The following is a 13,473-nucleotide window of genomic DNA, read 5'->3' on the forward strand; positions in this document are numbered from 1 at the left end:
GCCATAAGTAATTACATCCCTAAGAGTAATTTTTATAGTGGAAATAATTACACATTGCAGTTTAAGAGTCAGAAGAGGTTCCCTGCCTTAGTCTGTCAGGGCTCTATAACAGAATACTGTAGATTGAGCGGCTTATACACAGCAGAAAGTGATTTCTCACAGTTCTGGATGCTGGAAAATCCAAGATTAAGGCACCAGCAGATTAGGGATCTCTGGTGACAACCCACTTCTTGATTCATGGATAGCCATCTTCTCACTGTGTCCTGATGTGGCAGAGGGGAGCAGGGACCTCTACAGAGGCTCTTTCATTCACACTATTCTCATTCATGAGGGCTCTGCCTTTATTATCTAATCACCTCCCAAAGGGACATCCAAATACCATCATGTCAAGGATTAGGATTTCAACATATGAGTTTGGTGGGGGCAGTTGGTGTGGGGTGGAGCACAGCATTCAGTCCAGAGCAGTTTCTAAGACTTCTAGCACAGCCTGGAATGGCAAAAAAAGAATGTACTTTAGGCAGAGGACATATCTCTGTCTCTCTGTTCTAAGCAGCACTCCAAGGAGAAAGAAATCATGTGAAATAGTGGGTAAAGTTACCACCTGGGAAAAGGAATTACTGAGTAACTCTGGAAGTTGTAAGAGCTATTCTTATCTATGGGGGAAATATTAAAACCCTAAATCCCTACTGGCAATTTAAACATGTAAGTTGAATCATCCCAGGTTTCTCTCTGAGAATTCATACAAAATCAGTTATTAATATCTTTACCATTTTCCCCAAGCTGCTGCTAATGTAAGACCTCTGGTTCCTTGCAGTATTCTTCCAAAAGGTGATGGAAGTGTGTGGAATGAAATAGTGATGGTGATTTCTCAATCTTATGAATATACTAAAAACTCTAAGTGTACATTTCAAAATTATTAAAATGGTGAATTTCATATTATGCGAATTTTACCTCCAGGAAAAAAAAGTCTCCCAAAATATTTTTGAAACTCCTCAAAGGATATGTTACAAATGCTTACAAAACCAATCCAAGGCTCCTACTTACTTCTGGCCTCTACTACATGCCACTGCTATTTAAATTTTTAGAAATCTATATACTAAAATATTTCAAACATACAGAAAAATGCAGAGTATCCACTATCCAAAATCATATCACCAACCAGAATCAATAAATATTAACATTTTGCCACATTAAGCTTTTCGCTTCAGAATATTTTTATAAAAAATGAAATGTAATATACACTTGAAGACTTTTTCAATTTCCTTCTCTCCTTGCCCCAAAGACAGTTTTCTGAAGCTTTTATGTTTCCTTTCTATGATATTTCTATATTTAAAAATATTCACCACTTATATATTTTTCAAAGCTGAATACAATATTATTTTGTAAATTTATGTTTGATAAATAAATGCTACCTAATGACACACAATTTTTTAAAAGATTTATTTCAGAAAGAGAGAAAGAGAGAGAGAGAGAAGCAGACTCCCTGCTGAGCATGGAATCTGACTCTGGACTCAAACTGAAGACCTTGAGATCACAACATGAGCCAAAATCACAAGTTGGACCCTTAACCAACTGAGCCATCCAGGCATCCCTAACCACACACAAATTTTTATTCCATATTATGTTTTCAAGATTTTTGTTGAGATATGTAAATGTGTTTAATTCACTTTACTTCTTTATACTATGGCATCATATATATGTAGTACAATTATTTATTCATTCATTCCTTATTGATAGGCAGGATTGATTTGTCTATTGATTTCCAAATATTTGCTATTACAAACAAAATCATACTGATCATCCTTTTGAATGTCACCATGTGCACATTCCTTTTTTTTTTTTTTTAAGATTTTATTTATTTATTTATGAGAGACACAGAAAGCGGCAAAGACAAAGGCAGAGGGAGAAGCAGGCTCCATGCAGGAAGCCCAATGTGGGATTTGATCCCGGAACCCCGGGATCATGCCCCAAGTCAAAGGCAGATGTTCAACTGCTGAGCCACCCAGGCACCCCACCATGTGCACATTCCTATGCGTTTCTCAGGGATGTGTATAAGAAATAAAATTTACAAGATATTACCAAATTCCTGTCCAAAGAGGTTGCTGTATTTTCCCACATCTTCAGCCACATTTGTTACATCTGTATTCTTTATTTTCATTTTCTTTATGGATGAGAAATAACATCTCCTTATTTATAATTCATTACTGATTAGTGAATTTGACCATCCTTTCTTAAGATTTTGGCCATTTGTGTTTCTTCCTCTGCAAATTTTCAGTTCATATCTTTTGCCAGTTTTCTTTTAAAAAAAAAAGATTTTATTTATTTATTCATGAGAGACACAGAGAGAGAGAAGCAGAGACATAGGCAGAGGGAGAAGCAGGCTCTATGCAGGGAGCCCAATGTAGGACTCGATCCTGGATCCCAGGATCACGCCCTGAGCCAAAGGCAGAGCCACCCAGGTGTCCCTTTTGCCAGTTTTCTACCTCTTGCTGCTTTGTGGAGTTCTTTGTATAGTCTGAGTACCATTCCTTTGTTGATTATACGTATCCAAGCCTGAGATTGCCTGCAAAACTTTTAAATTTAAATATAATCAAGCTTATCAACCTCTTCTTTATGGTTTCCACTTTTGCCTCTTGTTTAAGAAGTTCTTTCCTATCCTGTCACAAAGACACTAACTTACATTTTATTAATAACTTTACTTCTTCACTTTTTACATTTGAGTATTTGTTCCTCACTGACCTTTTTTCAAAATAAACCTAATATTTTTTTCTATCTGAATAGACACTTGTCAGAGCGATAGTTACCAAATAGAGCATTTTTTCCCAACTTAATATAATGTCACCATTCACCTATACCACTTTCTGTTTCTGTACTTTTTTGGATTTATTTATTTATTTATTTATGACACTACTTAAGTATCATAGCTTCGTAATAAATATGTTTTGATAGCTGAAAGAGAAAGTCTTTAGTCGCAGGTTGGATTCCCAGGAGAGGAAAACACTGAGAAAGACATTAGCATGCAGAAGGTTTATTATGAATTTCTCTTGGGATTAAAACATGTGGAAGGGAAAGGAAAGATGTGAATTGGACAGAAAGAGAAGATGAGCTGTAATGCAGTCCCAATGAAATCCTCTGCAAACTACACAGGGAATTCTGGAGTTGGGATAGCCTTTCAAAGTTATCCCAAGCTGGGACCAAAGGACTTGACCTTTATACCCCAGCACTGATCAGTAAATTGCCTTGAACAAGAGCCATGACCTTGGGGTCTTTTCAACTGATGCAATACTCAAAGTCAGCTGCCAACTAATGAGTGTCTGTCAGCAGCACTCTCAGTATTTGGGGTATTAATTCTTTCTTGCCTCAAGAGAGATCTGTGTGACACATCACATCCTTCCTGTTTTTCTTATTCAAAATTACTTCAACTATTCCTGGCTTTTGACTGTTGATATGAATCTTACAATCAATTCATAAAATTCCATCGAAACAAAATAACACCTGTTGGTATAATTGGAATTTAAAATGCATAAATTATTTGTGAGGAGATGACATTTATGATACAGATTTCCTCATTCATTGACCATGATTTTTATATTTATTTAAGTCTTCTTAGGTCTTGCAATAATATTTATAATATTTTTCATAATTGTCTCACACAATTTTTATTTAAATTCCAGTTAGTTAATCTAAGTGTAATCCTAGTTTCAGGTATACAATTTAGTGATTCAATACTTACATACAATACCTGATGCTCATCACAAATGACTTCCTTTATCCCCATCACCTATTTCACCCATCTCCTCGTCTATCTCCCCTCTGCTAACCTTCAGTTTGTTCTCTATAATTCAGAGTCTGTTTCTTGGTTTGCCTCTCTCTTTTATCCCGTATGATCATTTGTTTTGTTTCTTAAATTCCATTTATGAGTGAAATCATATGGTATTTGTCTTTCTCTGACTAACATTTTGCTTAGCATAATATTCTCTAGCTCCATCTGTGTCATTGCAAATGGCAAGATTTCATTTATTTTTATGGCTGAATAATATTCCACATATATATTTTTTTCTTTTCATCTTTTTTATTTTGCACTATAAAAAACAACAACACCCAGTAACATACTGCTGTTCTTCACATTCATATGGATTTTAGGAAATTATTGCCTTTTCCCCTAGAGATAGAAACTACAGACAAAAAAAGAAGTGCCACATTACAAATCTGCAAACCCCAGAAGTCCACACCCTGAAACAATCCCCAGGGGTAGGGAAGAAAACATGTGTCACAAGAGATGAGACAAGCACACATTAAGGACAGCAAGCTGGGGAAACGACCAGTTCAATGCCAGTGACCCTGATGGAGCGGGTCCTTTTTACTCTTGGCAGCATAGCCACCCCCTCAAAGGGGTGATTTTCAGTCTAAGGTCTGAAGAGCTCTTTTCAAATGACACAAGAGATGCTTTGAGGAGGGGGTGACGAGAAAGGTTCAAGTATGAATAAGAATCATGTGAAGTCCAAAGTCAGGGAAGAACCTCCAGTGGGAAGGAAGCCCAGACAGGTCAACATTTTGCTACTTCAACCACCTGCCTTCACATGGGACCCAAGAGGGAGTCTCAAAACCATGTGAGGGTTCAAATAAGCATTTTGATCTCATCCCTCCACACCCTGGAGGTGTTACTTTCCTGACTGGGTGGTGATCAGCCAGTATAATATATATATATATATATATATATATATATATATATATATATATATATACCACTACCACATCTTTTTTATACATTCATCAGTCAATAGATATTTGGGCTCTTTCCATAACTTGGCTATGGTAGATAATATTGCTATAAACGTTGGGGTTCGTGTATCCCTTTGAATTAGTATTTTTGTATTCTCTGGGTAAACACCTGTTAGTGTCATTGCTGGATCGTAAGGTAGTTATATTTGTAACTTTTTGAGGAAAATTCATACTGTGCTGTTTTCCAGGGTGGCTGCACCAATTTGCATTCCCACCAACAGTGTATGAGTTTTCTCCTTTTTCCACATCCTTGTCAACACCTATTGTTTTTTGCATTGCTGATTTTAGCTATTCTGATAGGTTTGAGGTGATATCTTATTGTAGTTTTGACTTATATTTCCCTGATGATAAGAAAAATGTGTATTCATGTCTTCTGCTCAATTTTAATTGGATTATTTGAGCTTTGGGTATTGAGTTGCATAAACTCTTTATAGACTTTGGATACTAACCTTTTATGAGATATGTCACTTGTAAATATCTTCCCCCATTCCATAGTTTGCCTTTTAGTTTTGCTGATTGTTTCCTTGGCTGTGAAGAAGCTTTTTATTTTGATGAGGTCCCAATAGTTTATTTTTGCTTTTGTTTCTCTTGCCTCTGGCAACATATCTACTAAGAAGTTGATACTGCCAATGTCAAAGAAGTTACTGCCAGTTAATGGTTTCTTGTCTCACATATGGTCTTTAATCCATTTTGAATTTATTTTTGCGTATAGTGTAAGAAGGTGGTCTAGTTTCAGCCTTTTGCATGTTGCTGTCCAGTGTTCCCAAGGCCATTTGTTGAAAAATGTTTTTTTCCATTGATTATTCTTTCCTGCTTTGTAAAGATTAATTGACCATAGAGTTGTGGGTTTGGCATTATTCTATTCTTGACATTAAAGAGAATGCTAAGCAACCTTAATCAGATTAAGAAAATTCCCTTCAAATCCTAAACTTTTTTCCAAAGGGTTTTTTAAATCAATATACTAAACATTTTGGAGGTAGGATATTAATAAGGTAAATTAATGAAGTAGGCATTATTATTATCTACATTTTACAGATGAGAAAGTTGGAGGAAGTAACTTGTCCAAGATCACACAGCTAATAAATGATAGAGCTAGAATTTGAACACAGGAAGTCTGTCTTTACTGTACATGTTCTTAATTGTGACACTGATTGACTCCTAAGCTCTCTAGGAAAGCCATCCAACTTCCTTGATATTATTTCCTAATATTTTATTTCTAACTTATTTTTATTTTGTCCCCCAGTTTTCGTTTTTACCTGAAGCCCCAGACTAATGAAAAGATTCTTGCCACTTCCAGACTCAATTTTACAGAGCATTCAACTCTTTAGGCATCTTAGCTTTGAGATTTGTGCAAGAATCTCAGTTCCAGGGCGACATTTCTGGTCCTTACCTGGGTACTAAAATCCAAATTTCTGGCCATTAGGATTATATTTGGGAACAATACCTTAGAAGTCAGTTGTCATGGCATTAGTTTATATGCTTACTATCCTGTTTTCTTGTTTCCTTTTTATTTTTGACATCTTATATTTTTCTTTTTCATCGCATTTCACTATAACTTTTTGTTATGTTTTTATCCAGCATTTCTGTGTTTGGAAACATGGAGGTGAGAAGAAAAGGTGTGTCCCTCAGTGTCATCTCAGTTCCAGTGTTGGTGGAATTTTCGCTTCTTATTATGTCCCTTCTAAACTCTTATTAATATTTTCCTGTCCTTGTCTCCATTCACTTTTTTAGCCTGGCTCAACCACTCTAAATTTCTTAGTGATGCATAATTTTGCAGGTTGCAAAGCTAGAGGGACAAGGCACTCTCCTCCATGTGAGAAACAATTGGTAGAGGAACAAACACAGTTACTTTGGCCTAAAGATGGCTCTTTCAGTCCTCCCCATTGAGGTAGGTTTCAGTCACTAACTCTGAATACTTACCCACTTCTCTTCTCCTACTCTCAGGCCCTGCTGCTGAATCTCATGGAACCAGATTTTTCTAATCTAATAATGAATTTGATTTCAGTGGCTCTGTCATCTCTTCCAGCTCCACTTGTGCTGGCACCCATCCTCCCCCCTCCCCCACCCCAGTCAGCACCTCTGCCAATTTTCAGAAGACTCAGCAAACACAAGTAAGTACTTGAAGAGGGACAAAGATGGGGTAAAGAGGGATACCACCTCACTTTGCATTGTGGACTTACCTAGTCAGCTCTAGCCCACCAAGCCCCACTGCTGGCACTAAAAAGAAAACAAATCAAACGTGATATGAATTTTATTTTTTAAAAGATTTTATTTATTCATTCATGAAAGACACACACACATACACACACACAGAGGCAGAGACATAGGCAGAGGGAGAAGCAGGCTCTATGCAGGAAGCCCAATGTGGGACTCGATCCTGGATCCTGGGATCACGACCTGAGCTGAAGGCAGATGCTCAACTGCTGAGCCACCCAGGTATCCCTGAATTTTGTTTTAAAAGAATAAATTAAAACTTTTCTTTCAAATAGAGATGTTTTGTTTTGTTTTGGGCAATAATGAGATTTCCCACCAGTTCTCCATTCATAGAAGAGATGTAGGATGATTACAGAAGACCTAAATTTGGGTCCACCTTTTCAAAGCATTAAATCAGCATTTCAAGATAGAATGGTCAGTCTAGATAAGATGTGAACATTTATAATTAAGGAGCTAATCTGGATCGGGACCACTTCTACCTGTTTGGTAAAGACAAACTTTCAACATTTATTTATTTGTTTGTTTATATTTTGCATACATTAAAATTCATATATTTTTGAGGAGTATATAGTATTATGACTTTTACATATGCCTAGGTTATATAACCATGATCACAATCAAAACAGACAGTTCCATCACTCTCAACATTCCCTTGTACTGTCTCTCATGTCTAAATCCTGGAAGCGACTGATTTGTTTTCCATCACTATCATTTTGCCTTTTCCAGAAAAACAATTATATAGTATGTAATTTTTTGAGATAGTTTGCTTCACTTAGCAGAATGCATCTGAAATTCATGCATGTTGTTAGCATCAATAGTTTATCCTTGCTTAATGCTGAGTAATATTCCATTGTATGAATTTACTATAGTTTGTTTAGCCATTTACCTGTTAAAGGAAGTTTGGGTTGTTTTCAGTTTGGGGTGATTATAAATAATTCTGCTTAAATATTTTTATAGGCTTTTTGTGTAAAAAGAAGTGTTCATTTCTCTAAGGTAAATACCTAGAACTGGGACTGTATGGAAAGTTTATGTTTAACTTTATAAGAAATTACCAAACCATTTTCTGGAATTGTTATGCCATAAGTCACATGTATCAAAGTCCTTGAGGCTCTACATCTTTGTCAAACCTTGATGGGCCAATTGTGTGTGTGTGTGGGGGGGTTGTTATTATTTTGTAATTTAGACATTCTATAATAGATGCTTAGCAGTATGGATAGCAAATTAGCACACAAAAAGATGCTGGACATCATTATCCATGAAGAAACTGAAAATCAAATTTTCTAAAACTCTTATGAAAAGGGTATTATGCTTCACACTAAAGAAATGAAGATTTCTTTCCAGGAGGTAAATAGTGCAGCAATGTTGGAAGTATGACTCTCAATTAAATATGGTCTGTGGATAGAGGAAGAATAGAGAGAAGAAATAATAAAGATTCTGGAAAAATGCCTGGTCCAAAAATAAGAAAATACACTCCATAGTGTCCTGAAGGTCATGTGCTGAGTATCTCTAATCTGTTGTTGGAAGTCAAGTGTAGAATTGATTTTCTAATAATAGATTTTTGACAATTGTTGAAAGAAAGGTATTACATTTGCAATTGAAAAGTGTAAGTTTTCTGTGCTGTCTGAAAATTCAATGGTCTCTTCACTACAGGAAACAATGTGTTACATATAGATAAATAGAAGGAAACTGAATTGCTGGGCATCAGTCCCTCCGAAGGGTTCCATAAAATTGAGAGACCTTCAATGGTTTGTATAAGTTCTAGAAATTTGAGGTGAAATTATAGTCCTAGACTTAAAATCCTGCCAGAAGATCTTGCCCCCTACATGTTATCTTCCCCAACAAGTTCCAAGAGCCTCTGTTCCTTTGGCCTTCTCCAGTTTCCCTTCGGTGCTTTATAATTATAAATTTTTCCTTCTAATTTGAAAGATCCAGGCCTCTTGTCTGGTTTTCTTTTATATCTCATCCTGCCTCCAACTCTCTCTAGACCTCAGCCCCAGGCTTCTGGCCAGGAATATTTCCCACTCTTTCAGCCAGGAAGGCTTTCTATGGTTGGAGGGGATATCTGTCTCTGTGTGGCCTCTGAAGCTTCCCATAGAGCTCCTCCAATTTTGTTTTCCTACTCCAATGATTTCTTCTTCACTTTTTTGTCAGCTCTAAGGACATATTTTTTTTTTACTTTAAGCATTGGCAATACTATTAGCTAAACTCTAAACTCCTATTCAAGTCTTGCTTGAGTTATTTTTCGTTTCCTCTGGATTGCAGTAAGTTTTCAATTAGTTTCTTCCTGACTTAATTCACACCTTCTCTGCTTTCTTTGACCACTTTCATGCTGATATACACTATAAATTATTTATTTAAAGTCATATAAATCCAATCCTAAATTGAGGGCTCCACTGTTCCATGATTGATTAACACAATAATGTTTTCAATTTGCTTCATTATACGGCCATTTCTATGGTACATTGCATCAAGAGGGTACTTTGGAGTCAATTATTTTGATCTATTCATTCTGGAAATAAGAGATAATATTCTTTGAAAGAAAGGATGGCCTGAGATCATTTATGACAAAAGCTTGATACTTCAGGCACAGAGTGATTTGAGTCCTCTTGTGTTGTTGACTCATGATTAGACCTCAAAAAAGCCATTTAGACATATGCTTGTCTGTTAAGCAAGTATAAACTGCCTCTCGGGTTTCAGATGAGAAATAAATTGCTAAATCACTTTCCTAACACATTGTCTTCTGCAGCTCATCCGTTGTCAGGGACCTGAGCCAAGAAGTGGGGAAATAGTTCTCTGGATATCATCACATATCCCTCATAGGTGAGTCACTTCTTTTAGGCAATAGAACTCATACAAGGAACCTAGAAAAAAAAATTTTTTAACCTAAGTCACAAATAAGTCAATTCTTTTAAGCAAGGGAACTTACACATAGAAATCTAAAAAAAAAAAAAAAAAAAAAAAAAAAAAAAAAAATATATATATATATATATATATATATATATATATATATATATATGTAAACTGTGTTAGCCTTAACTTGTTTAGCATAATTTATGATGTTGCAAAGTTCAGTCAATCAGCCTGGAGCTCACAAGCCAAGAAAGCTTAAGGGTTATTCTCCTTATACCACTGAATAGCACTGTAGTTAATGAACCAATGAATTATTACTTATCTTGCTAATAGATTGTAAGCTCCATCAAAGCGGAGTTGCTGTCCTATTGTGTTCAATATATATCTGTTAAATAAATTAAAAAGTGCATAAATAACTTTATAATTGAACAGTCAAAATATGGCTTAAAAGTGAGGCTGGTGTCAGGATTTTGTAGAGTCAGATTCCAAGTTACTCAGGAGTTGGACATTCAATTCCACTTGTCATGTGTTACTGGCATAGCTGACAATTACTGTTTGGTGTATGCAAGTAGGCATGGATTTTTAGAGGAAGTTGGTCTAATTTTTAGTGATAAAGAAGACTCCTTTTTCTTTTTCTTTCTTCCTTTCTTTTTTTGCAGAGGGGTTTTAAGTCTTCTAAATGAAACTTAGTTACAGGCCTACAAATATTGAACTTGGGATATAAAAACATAAAACTCTACTTATGTGGGCAAACTAGATTGGAGGTCTAAATTAGATTAGGTCCACAACTTAATCATCATTAAAATATATCTACTGCCATCGATTTGGCCTCTGATCAGTCCTGTATATGGAAGCATCTAATTTTTCCAATGTGTACTTAGGTATATATAATAAAACTAGTCTGTGCCTACTTCCTGACTTCTGTTGTTTTGTGCCACCAGAATGACACAGGATTTCAATTGTAGCTATTGAGCTCCCTTTAAACATAGCTGAGGCTGTTGGAGGTAGATCATCAAGCCCAAAGATCAGAGCTAGACATTTTTTAATCTCATTACTATAGTAGTCACTGACTTAGTAGCTCAGGAAATAACCTCTTTTGTGGCAATCCGGAATGGTAATACCAAAACAGAACCTCACCTTGTGGTTTACTGATCTCCAGCACTCTTTCACCTTCCTCAAATGCCTTCTGCGGGTAGCTCAGTTTTTTCCTCTTATAGCCATCATCCTTATAGTCAGTTTTGATAGATTCCAACTCTCTACTCTGAATCATCTAAACTGTAATCCTCAATTTAAAGATCAAAATTACTAAAAAATTCTTCATATCCTGAACCTCAAACTCTAGTTACTTGAAGTGTTATTCATGTTGACATGGAGAGAATGAATAAAATCAGAGAGGCATAAGGAAGAAAGATGGAGAGGAGTCCACATGTCTAAAGGAACAACAATGATTGAAAGAGAGCCAAGATCTTTTAAGGAGCTAAAAGACATTCAACATGGCAGCATAATGATGAGGAAGTAGAATGTTTATTGGGGTGGGTGATGCAGGCCATTGGGGGTCTTGGAAGCCACACTAAGGAGTTTGGACTTTATCTTAAAGCTATCAAAATTTTTTTAAAAAGATTTTATTTATTCATGAGAGACACAGAGAGAGAGAAAGGCAGAGACTCAGGCCAAGGGGGAACCAGACTCCCTGCAAGGAGCCCTATGTAGGACTCAGTCCCAGATCCTGGAATCACACCCTGAGCCAAAGGCAGACGGTCAACCACTGAGCCACCCAGGTGCCACGATATTGAAGATTTCCTAGCAGGATTGTTACAAGGTAAAACATATGATTTTGGAAAGATCAACCTGGTTTATGTATAGAGTAGGGATTTAAGGGAGATAAGACATGTGGTCTAGAGACCTATAGGAAGATGTTGTAGAAATCTGGGAAAGACGTGCTGTTGGGTTGAACTTGAGAATGGCAATAGAAATGGAGACAAATTAATGAATTAAAGAGGATTTTAGTACAATTAGCAAGCTTTGCTGATCAATAGAATCAAAGGGTAAAAGAAAGAGACTCGCTAAGATTGACTCTAAGATGTGTAGGAAGGTGGTTAATTTGATTTTAGAGAGGTTTGGGGCACCTGTAAGAAATCCAAGTAGAAATATTCATAAAACATTTAAATAACTATATCTGGTTATTATAGAAAAAAAGCTTTGAGTTAAAGATGTAGATCAAGAATTTGTCTGTATATAGATGATAACTGAAAACCAGGCGACTGGATGAGATTGCTAATAGAACCAACAGAATAAAGAGAGAAAAAGAATAATGTTTATGTCTTGGCTTTAGTTCTCAGAAAGTAGAACCTTAGGCAGAAGCTTCTGCACTACTAACTTTGTTAGAGCATATACAATCAAATGGAAGCAGGAGATGAAAAGGGAAATGAGTCAAAGAAGAAAAAAGAACTGATAGGCATTTGTTTTACCCAGCTGGTTACTGCTTAAAATCATATGGGACTATTTTTAAGAGGCTTAAACTCAGCACTGTATGGGAGAGGAGTCAAAATGAAAGAATATATCAACCCCAAATCATGGCTCCCATCTACCATTGGTCAAAGGTTTGCCCCAGTGATGTTAACTTTCCACTTTCTCCACCTCCAATATAGACATCTCCACTTCAGGGTTGTTCCTTGCATAGGTGAAGAGGTGATATATTACCAGTCATTGGTCATAGGGAAGCCCCAGAATGGGGGGCAAGAGTACTTATAATACCTTTCCTTTTGGGCTATTTCTATATATATTGTAAACTCTTGGTTATTTCTCCCAATGCTGTACCAGTTATATAGGCCCTAGGGATACTTGTTGATTGTAAATTATTTGAAGGATGAAATGATCATTGAAAAACTGTGCCTGGAGGTTAAATTATCTAGCTCATATTTCAAAGTACTAAATTCCAAAATGACAATTCCCTGAAGCTCAGACGCTATGTAACTAGTAAGCCGTCCAGGTTGAGACGTCAGAATGAACTGAGTTTTTCTCCCTTCATCTTCCTCTGTCTCACTTTCTGTCTGTCTCCTTTTACTGCCTGTCTACTCTTTCTCCACATACATACACATCCCTCATTGTTTTCTTTCTTCATTCTTCATAGCTCTCTCTCATTTTCTTCTCACTTCCTTTTCAACCCACCTGTCCTTTCTCCTTCCTCTTTTCTCTTCCCACATTTTAACATTTCATTAAGCACTTATTATGTATAAGTCCTTAAAAAGAAGAAAAGTACTGACCTCAAGGACAAGAAAATCTAAGTGAATGGAACACACACCTTAATACAATCTTTCAGTAAGTGTCTGGAACCCGACTCTCTATTCCCACTATTTCTATTTTCTCTTCTCACCTTGCTACCCTTATTCTTGCCTCCAATTTCCAACAACTCACTTTCCACTGGTCATCAAAGTGTGCTATAGCTTTGGGTATGCAACTTTGGACTTCAACCACAAGTAGGCGAAGGTCAGCTGTACCACCAGCCAGCAGAGTAATTTTGGAAAAATGAGAATAATAGTGTTTATTTTCCAGGACTATGCTAGATTTAAAGATAATGTATGTAAAGCATGTACCTGGTTCAGATGTACTATTCAATACAAAGAACTG

The 13,473-nt window shown here is 36.3% G+C and overlaps 1 long non-coding RNA gene across 4 annotated transcripts in view; it reads right to left on the reverse strand.

Annotated features, from left to right (window-relative positions):
• The window catches only part of LOC144312205 (uncharacterized), a 279,387-nt gene that overhangs the window by 210,932 nt on the left and 54,982 nt on the right, over window positions 1-13,473 (reverse strand). The window contains exon 5 of one of the 4 annotated variants that reach the window (XR_013377651.1): window positions 6,963-6,999. The exons of 1 other annotated variant lie outside the window; for it this stretch is intronic. This is a non-coding gene — a long non-coding RNA (uncharacterized LOC144312205). Of the gene's footprint in view, window positions 1-6,962; window positions 7,000-9,416; window positions 9,858-10,017; window positions 10,232-13,473 lie in introns of those variants that run through there. 2 more of the 4 variants (XR_013377650.1, XR_013377654.1) reach the window with 2 other exon arrangements.

This window comes from Canis aureus, chromosome 4 (assembly GCF_053574225.1).
Source record: "Canis aureus isolate CA01 chromosome 4, VMU_Caureus_v.1.0, whole genome shotgun sequence".
NCBI classification, from domain to species: domain Eukaryota; kingdom Metazoa; phylum Chordata; class Mammalia; order Carnivora; family Canidae; genus Canis; species Canis aureus.